The 6,000-nt window shown below is 46.6% G+C and overlaps 1 non-coding gene across 1 annotated transcript; it reads right to left on the bottom strand.

The window, feature by feature from the left end:
* Positions 1 to 5,181: 5,181 nt before the first annotated feature.
* On the bottom strand, positions 5,182 to 5,253 carry Trnaw-cca (transfer RNA tryptophan (anticodon CCA)). Its single transcript has one exon. It is a non-coding gene; the product is annotated as a tRNA-Trp (tRNA).
* Positions 5,254 to 6,000: the final 747 nt, after the last annotated feature.

Genomic DNA, 6,000 nt, shown 5'->3' with positions numbered 1-6,000 from the left:
TGGCGAGAGTAGCCATGTTTTATAGTGTTTAATGATGCCAAGGCTTTCAACGTTTTGAAAAACCGCACTATTACACCGCATTACACCTCAATGATGCGTGAAACGAAACCATTGAAGAAGCTGAGTACGAAGAGAGCTAAAAATAAATAGTTGTCTACCCGTGCAAACTTTCCATTTCGCACAGCTTCGATATGTCTCCCCCTGCTTTTCGCACGGGGTTCAGTCCTAGCAGAGGTCAGAAATTAGTTCTGCGTGTAACTCCCTATATCCACCTCATTGCGGGTTAAAAGAAAATGTCTAGAGCCTCGGAGCCTACGGCACGCAGGCGCGGAGCACCACGGCCAATCCAGCTAGGCCAAACTTTCGACGCGCGTGAATTTTCCCCAAAATGAACAGCGCCATTTCCAGAGCTTCGATGTCCGCGCTGTGAAATATATTTTCAAGGTTGAGAGCTGCAGCTGGGCAAGGCTGAGATGAGCGCGGTAAAAGGTCAGGAAAGAATTTACACCACCTCGGAACCCAAATCCCTCTAAAGTCTCCCACGCATTGGGACTTCTGAGAAATTTCTCAGAATCAAGCTCAGACATCAGTCGACAGTTCTGTCGGATCGGATTACTTGCAGGGGCTCGAATTATGAGTCTTTCCTGCCGGCTTCGTTATGTAGCAACAATTGAGGGCATAATTACTAACAACGCGTTCCTGTCGAGAAAATGCCGCCATAAAAGGCGGGCGCATGTTCTGCCGTGCGGCTGCACTCACGGAGCATCGGCGGCCGCCCGATGATGATGAGGATGATGATTATGATGGTGATGATGATGATTAGAGGCTCTCCCTTTGAATGGGGGCGTCGGTTGTCAGCAACCAACTTGCCTGTTTTATTACGCTTACTTGCACTACTAGTGGCTTACCTAATAGATTTGCTTTCTCTCCCCATATCGCCCTCACCCCTGTTTTAAACTCTCATCGCTCCCACCCCCCTTTTTTCTCCTCCCGCTGTTCTTAATTCTCATCCGTATGATTACTCCGCTTGCGTGATCTGCGGTGGCGCCCCTCGCGGTAGCCTTTGTGCCCCAAACAAAACTTGGGCGGGAATTTCGTGACCAGAAAGCATTGAAGGACTGTGGTAGGGCATGTTTCAGTCTGACGAGCTTTCAAAGGAGGTATTCGCAAACGTATGAGATATGTGTGAATTGTGGAACTGAAATGATAACAATTCGACACATTCGGTTGAAACTTTACTAAGGGGAGATTACAATAAAGGGAAGTTGACCAAAGGGAGATTAAAATAAAAGGGGAAGAAGGATGAATATATCGTAAAACTACTGCCAGTTACGAACAAAAATTCCCAGAAACGTCTACCAATGCGTAGGCAGTCTTACACACCTTCTCGTCTCACCAACCTTGCGTTCCTTGGTGGCATTTCAAGGAACTCGTCAACCTAGACAGCGTTTTTAAAGACGATAGTCTTTCTTGGGCTCCTTAAACCCAGAAATTTTGGTCTGTCTGTATGTCTGTATGTCTGTCCGTCTGTCTGTCTGTGACTCGATTCAGCCACCCGGCCAAAGCAAAACAATGCCTGCCCATTAGTCTTATATAGTCACAGCTAAATCTACCCGTGTATGTCCGGTGTAAGGTTCATACTTGTCAACATTGTTGAAGAAGAACAAGACATTACGCAAATATGAGACAGCAAATCAATACAGAAGTGATATTTGCAGTGTTCCTTTATAAAAAAATCAAACATGCTTGCTTTTGCGAAATTAAGTACTTCATCAACTGCAGAAAAAGAATTCACTTCGCCGTCGCCTACTGTCGCCCGCGCCACTATAGCTTCTTGCGCCAATTTAAGAAATCAACCGGCAACAGTAACGCAAGGTTCCACTAGATAGGTTCCACGTTCTGCTTGCAACGCACGTGGAGTAGGGAAACGCGGTTCTATAAATGTTGAAGTAGGGCGCCTCGATTAACGCGCGTCTCCACCGTACAGCAGCGTTCGCATCGAGACACCCGGTTTGGAGCAGTGGAACGCGGGAAATTTAAAATGATTTAAGCAAACCTTTGGCGTCTTTACCTTGGGAGGAGCGCGACGCAAGAGGAACAACATGAGAGGTGAGCGGCAAAGCGAAGGGAGGCATTTACTTCGCAATAGCCGATAAAGACTATCGTCTTTTGACGACATTTGCAACGAAAGGAGCAGATACGCGGACAATTTTTTGTATTTTTTTTTTGCTTTTTAAACTTAGGGTCGTGGGAGCGGTGAATTAGATAAACCTTTGGAATTTCATTGGTTCATTTTCGGTTAGTTCATACTGGCATTTTTCTCAGTTAATTTTGTGAGGGCACTGGAATAGGTAAACCTTCGAGATCTCATTACTTTATTTTCTACGTATCTATGTATTTTAATTATTTTTAGTTTTCTGCGACGGACGATGGTCGCCCCATTTGGCTGTGAATAGCTAAATTTTGCAACTTTTCATTTCGTTTAGTTACATTTTCTTTATGAATTGCAAGGAAGCACTCGAAGGGCATGTAAAGAACGTATGCGTGTGGTTGTGAAGACGGAATGACTTGGCGCAAACTTCCACGGTGGCCAGTATAGACCTTTCTGCACCGCGATCTATTTTAGCTGGACGGATCTGCGGCGAGTAGTGCGTGCGTTCAGTATCCACCAACCCCTTTGGGTGAGCTGCTGCTCATGCGGTGGTGTTAGAATGGAAAGTGATCGGATGAACACATTCAAACAATCAACGAGAAAAAACAGGGACAGAACCAGGGATGATGAGCACTGAGGAGATTTAACGTAGTGGACAAACATAAAGCTTACTGTCGTAATAAACATGGAGCTTACCCGCGTCGTAGGCATCTTACTGCCTGGGTAACACACCAACGCAATCCACTCGACCACTGAGGACACCGGAAAGTTCGCATTGGGTCGGTGGACATACGCTTGTCTTCTTCCCGCGGACATATAAATGGTGAGCGGACATATAAACGGTGAGCGCATGAAACCTACATCTGCGTGTTCCCCCCCCCCCCCCCCCCCCCCCTTCACTCCGCTCCCAACTCGTGTCTGATATAGCGGCAATCAGTTATGTGCGCGTGCTTAGAAGTGAAAGCCACCGCCAATATTATCGCTCTGAAAGCCCCCCAAACTGAACAAGAAACAGTAGCTCACATCTACGATGCTGTTCATCCCGGATATACTCGCAGCTACTCGGCGAGATGGAACTTGCGGTGGAAACGGCGGCGGCAGCGGCTTTCTGTTTTGTTACTCGTTCGCGCTTCTGTTCAGGCAGATGCTCCTTCGATTCCCGCTGTGCTTCTTCGGAGCGAACGACACGCGTCTGTCCCTAGCGAGTTAAAACCTGAAAGGACTCGAGCTTTATTCTAGTGGACATACATGCCGCTGTCCGTTTCCTTCCCGCGCCGACGGACGCGGGAAAGGAAATGGTGCGTTGCACTGTCTGCAGGGCTGCCAACTCTAGGGACATTTCCTTAGATCTAGGATATTTGGGTAGTCTTTAGGGAAAAAGGGAAGTTTGTCGGAATCTAGGGAAATTTTTGCGTCCCCATGGACTTATGCCTTCAGTCGTGTAATGGTGTCCTTTGTTAAGTTTAACATTTAATATTTTTTTTATGTACTATGCTTTTAAGTTTATCGATGAAGCGGAGATATCTATTTTCCATTAATGGGCATCGAGTGAATCTATCGCTCCTACGTTTGAGACTGCTGGTTTAAATAGCAAAAGAACATGATTGATGAAGTTCATAAACTTGCTCGCTCGAATTTCTCATGCACTGCGCATCGTCTGTGCTCGTTCCTATTATCCTTATTTCATATATACGTGGATGCTATTACAAGTGTTCTGTGTCGTAGTAAAAGATTGTTGTGTTTTGCATTGAATTGCGGTGTTCTTGATTATGTTATTTTAATAACTTAACACGTCTTCGGCTTATATACAAGGCGCTGTAACACGTAGTGCTTCTTGGAATGTGGTATCATTGTGTGTGCGCCGAGGGATTGCTTTTACTGTCTAGGTAATTTTTATATGTATTATTCACTATTACATGTCCCCCTCCACGTAATGACCCTCTATTGCTTTTGTGGTTTGAGGAAATAAATATTTAAAGCATTACAAATTGTGCGCCAACACTTTTTCACCTTCATCTCCGTTACTTCAAAAACGGTTTCAAACGAATTCATAATTATGCCTTAAAAGTAAATTCGGCAGTCATATCACGTAACTAGAACCCAATATCTGAGAGAAAACACCTGATAACCGTATTCAGCAAAAATCTCGGGAAATCTAGGGAATTTTTTCATCTGAGCTAGGGGAAAAGTGGCTTCGCAGGTTGGCAGCCCCGACTGTCTGTGTAACACACCAACTCAAACACAAACCGCGCGACCATGGAAAGAAGCTGACAGGTCGCATTGAGCCGTTAGACTTCCACGTTAAATTCCCCGCTAGCACAACGCACATGTCATCAGTAGCGGCATGAAGCCTAGCTGGTCATGCACGGCCCCCTGCTTTCACCCTCAACCAGTGCACGAATAATCCGGCAACCGATGATGGGCGCGCGCTGAGGCGTGAAATACACGGTCGAACATGTCGCCTTTCATGCTGATAAAGAAATATGGGCTCCCATCGGCGTTCAAAGCGGGCAAGTTGCTCTGGTAATGCCTGATAAGGACGCCACCGCCGTTACCAGCCGATTGCCCAGCTTGTGAAAGAGGCTTCCGGGGTGGTGAGGGGATTAACAGTTGGGAAAGCGGCGTCACCGGTGGCGAAGAGGAGCACTGCAGCGGTGCCGGGTAAATCTGCTTCACCGGAATGAAAACTGGGGGTGGGTTAATCATATACTGCTTCGCAGAAATACGGTATGTCAATCCATGTTATCTCAAATTAACGCAGTCAATAACACAAAGGTTACAGTCGTTTTCTGTTACTACACTCGTCCTGCCCGTGTATTGACAGCAGGCGATATGTGTGTAACATTTAAAAACTTCACCGCAAACTAAACGAAACTCGGCGGAAGGACGCCCCGTTTATCAGCCAATCGTATTCTTTGGAAAAGCCGTTTCCTGCTGAGCATCTGCCCTGAAATTGGCTCTGCCGCAAGCCGTTTTTGCAAGAAAATGCACGGATCCCTGCGATAGAAAGCCATCATAAAAAGAAGCCCTGACCCGGACGTGATTCGAACACGCAACCTTCTGATCTGGAGTCAGATGCGCTACCGTTGCGCCACCGAGTCCACAGATGTTTTTTTTTTTCTTTATTGCATGGGAAACTAGCCCGAATAGCTTAGAGTCCCACCCTAACTACAATAACGGTACACTCACTAATACATTTTAAAAGTCAGGCAGGCACACACACGTTTCAAGAAGATGCAACCAGTCCGGCGGCTGCGATTGCGCCGCATAGACACTGTACACAAGCGCACATTGTTCGCGGAAAATTGACTTAGTTCCACGAGGTTCCTCGGCATGGCGGTCAATCATGCGACACTTCCATAGGCTAAACAATCCTATCAGCACGAAAAGGTCATATGGCACGGAACAGTTCTTCATCACTGGCAGGAATCGTATACTGTAAGGGGTGATGTCTATGTCCTTTTTAAGAGTCCGCTGCAGAACATCCCAAAAAAGGTTATTCAAATTTGTTTTGTTATTATGAAATTGAAGCTCCAAAAGGATTTAGTCGTCAAAGATTATTTATAAGCTTCATGCAAGATGAACTAGAAAAAGCCGCCCGCATCTTCCCACGGGGGGAACTCGAGTAAATGCGTCGCATCTACTCGAGTCAAGCAAAGCGTCACGTCAAGCGAAAGCCAAGCAAAGACGCCCTTGACTGAATTCCGAACGCGCGCTCCGCCGCTTATATACGTTGAGGGGACTGCGTAAGCCGGTCCCATTCGACGACGTTGGCGTACTTGTAAAGCGGCGTGGACTCTAGGTGTTTGAGCCAACCGCGGATGTTGCTTGGCCGGAGAACGGCACAC

The sequence above is a fragment of the Haemaphysalis longicornis genome, unplaced genomic scaffold (assembly GCF_048455015.1).
Source record: "Haemaphysalis longicornis isolate Haplotype H1 unplaced genomic scaffold, Haemaphysalis longicornis Haplotype H1 scaffold_9, whole genome shotgun sequence".
Classification (NCBI taxonomy): domain Eukaryota; kingdom Metazoa; phylum Arthropoda; class Arachnida; order Ixodida; family Ixodidae; genus Haemaphysalis; species Haemaphysalis longicornis.
This window is presented reverse-complemented; position numbering and strand designations above follow the sequence as displayed.